The sequence below is a fragment of the Eptesicus fuscus genome, chromosome 14, assembly GCF_027574615.1.
Source record: "Eptesicus fuscus isolate TK198812 chromosome 14, DD_ASM_mEF_20220401, whole genome shotgun sequence".
NCBI classification, from domain to species: Eukaryota; Metazoa; Chordata; class Mammalia; order Chiroptera; family Vespertilionidae; genus Eptesicus; species Eptesicus fuscus.
In genome coordinates this window covers 53,011,126-53,023,759 of record NC_072486.1, presented here as the reverse complement: position 1 = coordinate 53,023,759, position 12,634 = coordinate 53,011,126, and the positions used below count along the sequence as shown (strand labels likewise).

At 49.0% G+C, this 12,634-nt stretch overlaps 1 protein-coding gene across 2 annotated transcripts in view; it reads left to right on the top strand.

Moving 5' to 3' along the window:
- The window catches only part of TMEM178B (transmembrane protein 178B), a 326,714-nt gene that overhangs the window by 96,620 nt on the left and 217,460 nt on the right, over positions 1 to 12,634 (top strand). The window lies entirely within an intron of this gene.

The following is a 12,634-nucleotide window of genomic DNA, read 5'->3' as shown; positions in this document are numbered from 1 at the left end:
CAGCGGCAGTTGGGGGCTCTGAACTTTCCAGAAGGTCGTTAGGGATGTGATGGGAATAAGGAACATGTTATTTACTACACCCCAAACGGCAATTTAAAGCCATATCTCACCATTTCATTCTCTCCCAAGCAACCTGATTCAAGCTGGAAAGTACATGAGCAAATTGGGGGAAAAAGGCAGCCAAAACCTTCCAGGGAAGATGGGAGCGTGAGGCAACACCTCCCTCTGCATTTCCTTTCGTGAGGAAGTCACTATGTAATGACCTTTTAAAATGCCTTGTTTAAAACAGGCTGAGAGACTCAGAAGGGGAAGATATTCGCCATCAGGAGTAAGGAAATGAGGATAAAAAGTTTGTAGCTCCCACCCAGAGTGAGGTGACATTTAGCACAGAAGGTTGTTAGATGCCACAATACTGAGTCAAGGAAAAGAGTCCCTTGGTACAGTGATGGAAAGAACCTGGCGTGTGAATGGGTGGTCAGAGGAACAGGGTCCATGCTGTGTGGGGTTGTTAGGGGCCTCCCACATCGGGTGCACGGTGCACCTCTCTCATTATTAATGTCTTAATTGGAGTGTTGACCGTTGGGTGATGTCATAGGACAGGAAAGAACATGGGCAGTGGCATCTCCAGTGGGACCATCCTGCTGGAGAGGGGAGACCAGATGGTCTGAGGGCACCTACAGCTCTGTGAGCCTGGAGGTGGGTGAGCAGGGCCCGGGGACACAGAGGAGTAGCTCGGCAAGAGGACGCTCTGGAACCTGTCCACGGGCCTCATTAAACAGGTGGGTGAGCACTCAGCCAGGAAGCTGTGATGCCGAGAGACTGAGCAAGCACGCCAGTGACCTCGTTCCCTCCTCCGAGGTGCTTCCAGGTGGGTTGGTGGGGTGAATGGTGTGGGCAAGGCCTCTCATGATATCCAGGTGGACGAGACAGGGGAGTGGGACGGGGAGGTGGGTCAGCGAGCGGAATCCCTAGCAGGCCGAATGGCCCCACCTGAAGAGCTCTCTCTCAGTGGTTTGATGTCTGGTCACAAGGAAATTTGTGGTGTGTGTGGGCAGCGTTCTGCTCCCAGTGCTGCCCTGATGAGGGTTTTAGTCATGACTTGGAGGATGGGGATGGCCCCCTGACAGAGTGTGTGGGGCTGATTGCCAATTTGTGGAATGACAAGATCACGATCCAAAAATTTCTTCAGGGGCTGGAACACATAGGAGATTCTGCAGGAGGCAACAAACTAAAACACAAAAAACAACCACTAAACAAGAAAAGACAGCTGACCATGCACGTGGTGGCCTACTAGCTTCCCTGGAGGAAAACACATGGGCACTGTCCCCTCCGTGTGAGCACCTAGGACACGGCTGCCCACAAGCACACAGGGAGCCGGCTGATCCCACAGAGTTATGGCTCCCAGACCCGGGAGCTCAGGGTCCTACAGGTCTCGCACTGGCCTGGCTGTAGGAGGGAGCGATTGTGGTCCGTGTGGCACCGGAGAGATTTTGACACAGAGATGGAGCACTGAGGAGAAGACCAGGGCTGTGCCGAGTTTTTACGACTGTGGTTGCAGACCCTGAAGTGTTCAGGTTCCTGGAAGGAAAGCAGGGACTGGGGTGGGAGGGTGAGAGTGCTGTCTTTAAATATTTATGGGCTGTTATATGGGCACAGGATGGTGTCCCAGAGACTAACTGATAAACGATGCGAGCATTTATTGAATATTTACTAGGGAGCAGGTTTTACATGGGTTATCTCATTTATTCCTCATCAGTCTTATGAGGTGGGTCGTATTATTTCAGATGGGGAAATGAGGCTCAGAGAGGTTGAGTAACTTGCCTCAGGGGCCCACTGGTAAGTGGCTTGTCCTGGGGTGGGGACAAGGATGTGGCAGAGGCTCGATGGTCAGATACAGGGGAGCAGATGCTCTGAAGCTGTCCTCCAGTGTGCCTGCGAGCTGCCTTCTCTCCAGCTCATTAGGGGAGCTTTGGAAGCAAATGGCTCTGTCTTCCTCTGATAAGAGCAGCAAAGTCTAGACGCTGGAAATCCCAGCAAATGGAAAAGTTTTGCTTTATTTGTTCCCCATGGAAAACCTTGAAGAAGAGCTGATTTTTCCCAATTTCTCTTTGCATGTTAGGTGAGCATGTTATGTGATACATAAGAGTTGTGCGTTCTTGGCAGGATGGATACCTCTTCTGAGCCTTGATGCCCTCATCTGTGAAATGGGGATAATAAGAGGACCTCACTTTAGGTTTAAATGAGATAATGCTGTATCATAAAGTCACTTAGAAAGCATTCATTGAGCACATGCTAGTACTCATTTTAATAATAGCACCACTTTGGCCATTGGGTATACGGAGATGGAAAGCACAAGCTCCCCTATCTCAGAGCTTTTACTACAGAGACATGATTAATATACAAACTCCTGTTACAATAGTAGCCAGCAGAAGGATGGGGTGAGGGGTCAGGAATGTGTTGGTGGGGTGCGAGGGGGGCTGGCACTTGGGAGCAGGGTTCTTGAGAATGAAATTCCGTGTGTGTGAATCAGGAGCATCTGAGCACCGATCATAACAAACATTTTTGTAACGTAGAATGGAAAGGAATTAAATATTTAGGATTTCGTCTATGCAGTGCATGCAGAATAACACTAAGAAGGCTATGCCAATACCACAAGCACCAAAAACAAAGCAGACAGAATGGAAAGCACTTGAAAGCATTAAAAATAAAAATGGAGGTAACACTTTTGCTCAGCCTGAAGACAAGAAAACATCCTTTCTGGCCAGGCCTGCAGCAGCACTAAGCCTTGCAAATCCTTTGGCTCAGAGCAGCTGGGAGGACCAGAGGCACTAAGGAGGCGTGGGGAGGTGCATCTTAAATTGAAGAGCCCTTGTCAGCATTGCTGGTTGGTGGGTTGCCCAAGGTTCGCCCTCCTGCCTCCTGTCCCCTTCCTGCTATGCTTGGGGACAAAGGTTTGGGGTTGGGAGTGGGAACCCCAATCCCCATTGGCCCTCCTTGAACCTCTGGAACATTCCTGGTTTCCTTCCTGTTTCATCAGGGACACTGTTTTGCTTCTAATGTCAAACCTTTAATCCCCTAAACGCCGGTGTTCCTCTGCTCCACGTTGTGGCCGGCTACGGACTTCAGCCGTAATAACGCTGAGAACGTCTGATCTGTGCCTGTCCCAATTCCCTACAAGAAAGTCTCCCCGCTTCCTGTTTCTGCTAAGATGTCATTTCAACTTGTTTCTTTGATTTTGAGAAAATGCCCTTTATAGAGGAGACAAAGCCCACAACTTAAAGCTTTAATTGGTTTCATCTTTTAAAAAAACTGTAGGGTTACATTTTTTCTATGTTCTTTGCTTTCTACTTAATCTTCCCATTTATTAAGCACAGAGCAAAGGCCTCAGGCTAGAAAGATGACGAAGAACTGTCTGCCCAGTGGGCAAGATAGTCATCAAAGGGAGGCCGTGCAGGCGAACGCCGTGGCCACAGCTGAGGCAGGTCAGTGGGACAGACCTCGGCGTTCTGGGCTTTTGCCATTGGCACCGTGGGAAGAGGAGCAGCAGGCGTAGTGACGTCGCCTCCTCCCTTTCTTTCTTCCTTCATCAGTAGACGTCCAGAGCTCCTTCGTGTACGAGGGAGGCACTGAGGCTGCAAAGCAGTCCTGTTTCCAGGGGCCCTTCACCCAGGCCGCCAGCCATTGCAGCCGCGGCCACAGCGCTCACACAGGGACACGGCCTTTCCCTCAGCTCCCGAGCAGCTCTGGGTGGACCTTCACCTGTCCAAACGCTCCCTCTTCATCAGTCAAACGGGTTATTTCTCTCATATTTACCTTGTGAGGGTGGCGGGATAAAATATGAGTGTCTGGCATGTGGAAGGCATTGAATAGGTGGCTTTTTGTTTGTTTTTAAAGAAGGAACTCTGAGATGAAGGAAACATGCAGACACTCAGAGGTGGTCAGTGGTCCATCCCTGTGTCTCTAGGACGCTCGGATCCCCACCGAAGAGAAGAACAGAAGGGTGTGGGGGAGCTGAGAAAGAAAGGGGGAGCTCAGCTCTGGGAGCCCATGTCACCCTTCAAAGTGGCCTCAGCATTAAGTGGGACCAATCCCTTTTGCTTACTGCCACCCACAGTCTTTTCAAACATGGAAACCACGTTCACGGCTCTCCCTTAGGGGGTCCTTCTTAGTTTGCCCCCTCCCCCAAGTAGAAGAGATAGGGACTTGGGGGCTTCTAGGAAACAGGAGGAGAAACCAGTGACGTGTGCATGTGAGCTTCAGGTCGGACCCCACACGTCTTTCTCCGAGAAGCTGTGCAGAGTGCACCCACTGTTACCCTCCCAGAGGACGGGTGCCTCTCGCCCCATCACTGAGTGCTGCCCTCCTGAGCGGTGACTCTCCTGCGCTCCTGCAGGCCACCCGGCAGAAGCCAAGTAGACTTGTGAAGTTTGCCACATGGGGTGCTGGGTGCTTGACATGGGAGCTGTCACCTTGCCGGGGAGCACCCACTGCCTCTGTGGCTGGAATCGAGGAGCACCCAGGGCCCTGAGAGCCACGGCTCTGGTTCTGTCCACAGAGACCCTGACTTATGCAAACAGGGCGTGGATGGGTGTTCCACCCTGGGTAGCTCTGCTGGAGGCCCCCAGACAGGAGAGACCAGCAAGTGCTCAGAGCCAACGGCTTCATTTACCTTGTAGATCACTGATCAGGTAACAGGCCCTGATATTCATTCTTCATTCATCCAAATATATACTCAGGGCTCGCTGTGTGCCAACAGCTGGCCTGGCCCAGGGGGTAGAAATGTAAACAAGAGACTTGGTTTCTGATTTGATGGACTCACAGTCTAGCAGTAGAAACTGCTCTTTGGATAAAAAGGATTTGGGGTTAGAGGCATCTGGGAAAGTTTGTGTACCAGACCTGTCCCTCTGGGGGTGTCGCAATGTACATTAAAACCCTTAAAGTTCTACAACAAGGAAACCATTTAAATGTTGTCTAGCCCAACTTTTCTTAAATACATTTGACCATCACATAACCAGCCTCATTCCACCTTTTCTTAGTCTTATTGAGAGATAATTGGCATAACATTGTATTAGTTTGAGGTGTACAATGTGTTGATTTGCTATCCTATATAATAAAAGCCTAATATGCTAAGTGTCTGGTCGGCCATTCAACCAATCAAAGCGTGATATGCTAATGCTGCTCAACCACTCTCTATGACATGCACTGACCACCAGGGGGCAGACAGTTGACTGGTCGACCAGTCGCTATGATATGCACTGACCACCAGGGGGCAGACCCTCCGACCAGTAGATTAGCTTGCTGCTGGGGTCTGGCTGATCAGGACTGAGTGGAGCCCTCCCGTGGTCCCTCCCCAGCTGGCCAACCTCCCACATCCCTCCCCAGCCCCAATCGTGTACCAGTGGGGTCCCTCAGCCTGGCCTGTGCCCCTCTCACAATCTGGGCTGAAGGACCCCCCCCTCCCCCAAGTGCACGAACCTCATGTATTAGATGTGAAGCCCATTCACCTCTAAGCATTAGTGACTCATGCTACTCCTTCAGACTTATTTAAAAGAGCTTTAAAAATGGGTGCCTAAGAGAACAATATCTGACCCAAAGGAATGACTCTAATGGAAGAATTGAAAGTACTATGGCACCTGCTCAGGGAAGATAATTTTCGATGGAGTGGGGTGGGGCCCAGCGTTGCCTCTGAAATCACTCTGCCTAAGAAGACTCCTGCTATTACTCTTGAGGAATAGACTCCTTCCCTAAGTACTCAGATACACGTGAGAGGGAAACCGCCTGCTGGTATGATTGTAAGGTGTGGTCAGATCCAGACTTCAGTGTGTGTGCGTCCTCTCTGCCAGTCCCCTCCCGGTCTCTGTGTCATCATCTGTCCCGGGTATACCTGTGCTCTTGTTCTTCCGGCCTCAGAGGGAGTGAGCCTGTATCTGCCCCTTGGATCCAATCCTCGTCTTGCACCTCCTCTCTGCTCCTGAAGGCTGGCCTGCCCTCTGGCTTCCAGTTGGGTTCGGCTATTGGGAGGAACAGGCAGGAGATGACGGAGGGAAGCGGGAGATGTTGGGTGTTTATACCCTGCCCCCTCACCGCAGGTTGGCTGTGACCCTCTGCCAAAGGCTGTATCACCTCTCCATACAGCCACCCTCTCCATGTCAGGCGACAGCTCCCTTTCTGGGCCTTCGGGTTATGCCAACTCCCGTTGCCAGTGCCAGGTCCCTGCACCACCCTCTGCGGGTCTCTTTACACCCTCTGCTCGGCTTTGTAAATTGTCCCTTTTTGAAACTCTCCTCCGTTCCCCATGGGGGCATCCTGTCTGTCATGCAGGAGGGTCACCAGCTCAGAGGGTTGAAGGTGTAAAGTGTCCCTTACCCCCAAGTGCCTCCCATCTCCTAGCTGAGGCTTCCTGAGGGGAGGCTCAGTCTCTGGCTGGAATGCAGGAGTCTGGAAGACCGGCTTGATCTTCCCAGGTAAGGCCCTGGGCTTCGCCACTACCTTCCAGGTGGCCCCTCTGCACCGTTCGTGGCAGGAAAACCTGTTTGCATTGGGAAGCCCACATTCTGGGCACACGAATTTGGTGCCCAGATGGTGCTTGTGTTTACAAAAGCCCAGCACACTGACAGGACCCGCAGACACATGGATAAATATTTTGCCTCTCTTCTTAGGCAATATTTGAGTCTTTCAAACCTAATTGCTGTCGAGGCAGGATGCTCGCGTCCCTGAGGCAAAGAAACAGCGAGGCCTCCAACGGGGCCACAGCTGTGGCAGAGGCCCCGCCAGGCTCCCTGGCCGGCCACCTGAGGTGTCTGTCGCCGGCTCCTTGCTCCTGCCGAGTGCGCTGTGCGCTGGGGGTGATTGGGGGTAAGGGAGGTGACTGCAGCCCACCTGGAACCTGTGGTTATTTGTTGAGTTGTTTTGACACTGATATAACCTGAGTTTAGCCCCAAATCAGGCACTTTTCTGAGACATTAGTAGTGGGCGCCAATCTGGCTGTAAACAGTGGGACTTTGGGAGTATTTTGTCTGATCTTGAAATTGTTGAGCGTAGGGCAGCTGCTAGCTTCTATGACACCCTTGTGCAGGTTAGACTGAGGCAGTCCCTCTGGCAGGGGCAGTGCTCCCCTATCTCAGCAGGGGGCACGCACGGTGAGCAGGGCAGCGGCTGGATTTCAGCATCCAGGTATCCTCACAGGTGTTCTTGTCAGGGCATAACCTGCTCAGCGGTACCTGGCCAAGGTAGCCCCTCGGCCAAGGTAGTCGCTGATGGTATTCTTGTTAAAATCCTCTATCCTCTTGTTATCTCTCCTGTTTCTTTTCTTCCTTTTTTTTTTTTCTTTCTTTAAAACACTGTCCTATTTGCCCCTTGGATTATATTTCCAGGTGCAGTGAGAGGCCCCTGTGTGCATTTGCCGTTACTTCCACTTCACTGTGACTAATAAGCCTCTCTGTACACTGTCCGCACCGGGAAGGAGTGTTGATGTTGACGTGCAGAGTTCTGCAGCAATCACTTCCTTTTATTCATTACGTTCGAATTTGCCTCAATTATTTCAATCCCCTGTATATAATAGAAGCTGTTGGATCCCTTGCCCACTGTGGTCTTCTAAAGGGCACCTCATATTAGTCATTCCTTTCTTCAAAGCACATGTTATTGGTGCTCACCCTGTGCTGGGAACTAGGGAGATAAAGATGAATGGATAAGACAAGTCCCTGCCCTTGAGAAACTCATAATCTAGTGGGGGAGTGAGGCTTGTAAACAGATAAATCACAGCCCATGGGTGTGTTTGCTGGGCAGGACAGGAGCCCGAGGAGGAGGGGGTGGGGCCAGTGATGCCTACTGTTGGGCGCTGTGGGCACAAGGAAGGCTTTGCTGAGAAGCTGCCATGTAGGCCTCCTCTGAGGACAAGTAGACGTGTATCATATGAACAAAGGCAGGGAAGATGCAGTGTCCTGAACAGGTAGGGCTCAGTCTGGGCAAGGTGGGAAGGGCCACCTGGCTGGAGCCCAGGGTGTGTGATGACTGGGCTGAAGGGGACCTGGAGTGGGGGCTGGGGCTTTCTGAGGAGTGTGGGGTACCGTGGGGGTAAACAAGACCACATTTTCCTTTCTGGAAGGCACTCCAAGCAGCAATGTGAAGAGTGGCCAGGTGGGGGAGACTCAATCAGACAGTTGGTGGTTCTCATCCTTGAGCTGCTACTTCCTTGAGCAAGTCACTCGATATTCTTGAGCCTCCATGTCCTTATTTGTAAAATAGGGGGATAGTCCTGATAACGCCTTCTTCATTGGGTTGTATGAGGATTAGGTAGGACAGTGTTCAAGACAGCGTTCCTGCTGGTGGGATAAGTCTAGGACATGAATGGGTTACAGTGTGTGGATGTTGGTTCCTTCAGCCTCTAGGGAGACTGGGCAGGGCCCGGCAGTGCTTCTGCTTATCCCAGGTCCTCACACACTTCTTCTCTGTGGGCACCATGATATATAAGTCAAGGTGGGAACTGCAGGTCTACAAAGCACTTGGCATGGCTCTCCTACCTAGTAAGTCTCAGTAAACAGGGCTGAACGTTGACATCTGTCCTTCTTCATGCGACTACTACAGAGAGGAGTGGGGACAGAGAAGAGAGGCTGGACCAAGGGACGTTTCTGAGGTAGAGCTGGCAGAATTTGGTGGCCAGTTGGATGTCGGGGAGGAGGGGCACCACCGGAGAGGAGGAGGCCTTGGGATGACTGTGGGATTTAGGATGTCATAGACCAGATGGGAGGTTGTGCTAGTAATGGAAACTGGAGTGTGTGGGTTTGAGGTATGAATGTGAATTGAGGAAATAGAGACCCATCTGGTGAGCCTACTTTGTTCCAGAAGTAGCAAGTTAGGGGAAGAAGGAAGACAAGGTGGCAATGTGGTCAGGGGGAATGCTGGGGACACGTGAGGGACTTCAGGACGCTGTAGGCTAAGGGGACAGAGGCAGAGGATTTGACAAACCAAAGACAAAATGAAAAGAGTGCGCAGCACTTTGCCCAACTTGGCTTCTTTGGATAGCGTCTGTCCCGTTGGAGAGTGACTGCCAATAACTGGTAGTTGGGCAGCTGTCCAGGCGTGATTTACAGTAAGGCATTGGTTTCATGAGAGGCACTGTCTAAATTATTGTACTTCTCCAATTGCCAGGTTTCCCTGCTGACAGTGAACCAGGGGTCAAACAATTCAATCAGGTGCCACCACTTATAAATTGAAAATCAGTGGGGTGCAAAATGGATTACCATCAAAATGTATTCAGGTGCAAAACCAAATTTTAAAACCCCTAACCTTTAAAAATCATTTCTTTCCTGATTCTTCATGATGCCCTGACATTGAGTTTTAATATCCCTCAGATAAGCAGACGTCCATGGAAATGCCTGCAGGGACTAAGAGTGTCAAGGGAAGAACTCCTAATCATGCCTTCCTGTTGGAATTTGCAAACATGGTAGATTTATGAATTAATACATTGGCAATTCTATTACCTTCTCCAAGGCAGGGGTTCTCAAACATAAGTGTATAACAGAATCACCTGGAGGGCTTATTAAAATTGAGATTGCCATCTTGACCTCAGTGTTTCTGATTCAGTAGGTCTGGGCTCAGGCCTGGGAAATTGCATTTCTAGCAAATAATCAGAGAATGCTGATGCTGCAGTCCCAGAACCATATCTTGAGAGCCTCTGATGTGAGATCTCGGAAAACTTTGATAATTTGACTAACGAAGCATGCATTGGTCAATAAAAACAAATCAGTACAAGTCCTATTGGACCAGTTGTTGACTTGTTGAGTGTGTTCAGGGGCTTTAATTTTGTCCAAGAAACCCGAGAAGAGACCGGTGCAAGGAGATAGGGCTTGATCTGAGTGCTTTGTGTCCACAGGTGAGGTTGGGGGATGGGATAGAGAAAAGGGAAGCGGCCCCTCTAACAAATGACATCATTAAGGTCAAAGCCTGCTCTCTGTTGGTCCAGGGGTGCAAACCAATAATGTCTTTTGATGCCTTGACTTGGAAGTTATTTTCTTTTTCTTTTTATATTTTTAATTTCTTTATTGATTAAGGTATCACATATTTGTCCTCATCCCCCCATTCCCATCCCACACCCCTCCCCACATATGCCCCCACCCCCCTGTTGTCCTTAACCGCTGGTTAGGCGCATATGCTTGCACACAAGTCCTTTGGTTGATCTCTCCCCTTTACCCCCACCCTTCCCTACCCTCCCCCTGAGGCCCGACAGTCTGATCCATGCCTCCTTGTTTCTGGGTCTGTTCTTGTTCATCAGTCTATGTTGTTCATTATTTCCCCTAGATGAGTGAGATCATGTGCTATTAGAAATACACTTATAAGAACTGAAAATGAGACAAGCAATAATGGTTATGGTGACAGGCAAATGAATCAGTGTGTAGTGAGTTTCTTTCTGGGCCAACAGTTCTTTTGAGACCCAATTTCAATGTCCACCAGTTCTTATGTGTACATGTCAGCACTGACATTTCAGTTCTGGATGGTGGACAAATGGTGGTAATGCAGGTCCGACTCTGTCTGGTTTGGTCCTGGGCAACCTGCAGTGATGCACAGCTGCTAACTGCTAGTATGGAAAGGCCACATCAGCGTCTTCCGTCTCTGGACTGCTTCTCTTCTGTCTTCATGGCTGGAGTAGTCCTGTCGATGCCTCTCTGTTGCTGGAATCCACATGGTCTCGGAGTTGTTTTCTGAAAATATACAAACATATTCTCGACCAAAAGTTAATAAAGGAATATTTTCTATAAATTTGACTGGGGATCCTTTTTCATTTTTTGCCCAAATGATTTTCCTCTGGCTTGTTTTGTCACCTTGTGTGTTTTTCATGGGTGTCTTGCTTTTAGCCTTACAATTAATTTTCTAAAGTATTAATTTTCTAGATGTAATTTACTTACAGGATATTTTTCCTTACATGATATTCCTCTACTATCCCCTCCTTTTTTGATTTAAATGTTAGGAGGCTTTTGAAAATTTTATAATGTAGTCTTAATGGCTTTTAAATTTTAATTTTTTGCACTATGATATTACTGTTTTAGGTTCATTACATGGTGCACAATTTTATCATGAGATGAAGTACCAATAAAAATTTTAGTTAACACTTTAGGAACACCTTTTTGTCCAGTACAATTAATTTTTCTAGAATATTCGCTTGTTTCAACTAGCCAATTTAAATTTTCCTGAAAACTTGACTACTATTTTACTGTCAAATTTATTACTCTAACAACAACCTTATTTTACCCTGTAAATATTGGTGGAAGGGATTATTTGCCTTCTTGAGTAGGTCCTGAGCATTCCTGGTGGTAGGCTGGATTTAGATATCGTAAGTCCACTTCCCCACACCATGGGTACAAGACAACTCAAACAATTCTTGTTGGAGTGAGAGGGCAGCTGCTGTCGGCCAAGTCTCTGTCGGTCACCTGGGTCCTGATCTGAGCTGGGCATGGGAAGCACGAAGCAGCCATGGGGGCAGGAGACCTCCCTCAGAAGGGGCTAGGATTCAGGCCCCTGCAATGTTGGGGGGGGGGTGAGGGTCTGTGCCCCACCTCTGTTTATCCCCAAATTCTCTCCTGATGGCCCCTCTGTGACTGTGCCTGTCTTAGGAATCTTACCCGTCTCTGGCTAACCAGCCATCCTCCAGGGCCAAGCAGGGTGACGTGAGGTTCAGTTTTGTCTCCTTGGTAGCCTATGCCCCCGTGGCCTCGATGCCCAGCACCTGCCTTGGGATCCACTCGCCTGCTGGCGGGGCCCCAGCACTGATCACATATCTTTTGGAACCCGGGTTTCTTCTCCAGAGAGGGCTCAGTTCGCCCCACTGGGTGAGAGACAGATCCATGGCACCAGTCATCATGAGACTTCAACCTCGACATGAACAGAGAGCTCATGCAACAGCTGTGAGCAATTGAATTGTGAGAAGAGGGTCTCTCTTGGCCTAAAGGGTAAGAGGGACCAATATAGAATGTTCAGGTGCCTTCCCAGGAGGCCCTCTACACAATGAAAAGGATTAAATCCTTACAAGTCCTTTTTAAATTGCTGCCAGACATTCAAAGAATTAGTTTGTACGTTTGCTTGGGATAATTGTATATTATGCTGTAGTAATTCTAAAGTATCAAGAGATGTGTTAAGTTTGTCTCCAAGCACCAAACAGATGACTTTTTTTTTTTTTATCCCCAAAGGTGCGAGGAACTATTATAAGTACTGGGGGTGATCCAAATCTGGGAAAAATTTTAATGATAGTGTAGAATAATATCATGTAAGAATATTCTTTGTTCTAGTCCATGGCAATTTCCTTTCAAACTGGCTGTCCATTTCTTTTTATATAGACAAGGTCTTAGTTACATTTTCTGCACCTCTACCGGGGGCACGTAGTGATAGGAAGTTATTTTCTTAAGATTAAACAAACATGGGTACCACCTTCTTAGCAAGCCATCAGCCTAAACTGTGGCTCTCTCCACCTCCGAATGATGCCAGAGATATGTTTTTCTATCTAAATTGATTGGTGTCTGATTTTAGTTCTTCTCTCTTATTCTTTTGGAGTCAAAGTTACTGCCTTGCATAAAGGGTAGGTGTCACCAGGGTCAATATAAAACCAGTCCCTTTCCCCACAGAAAAATGGATCCCGGAAACTGCC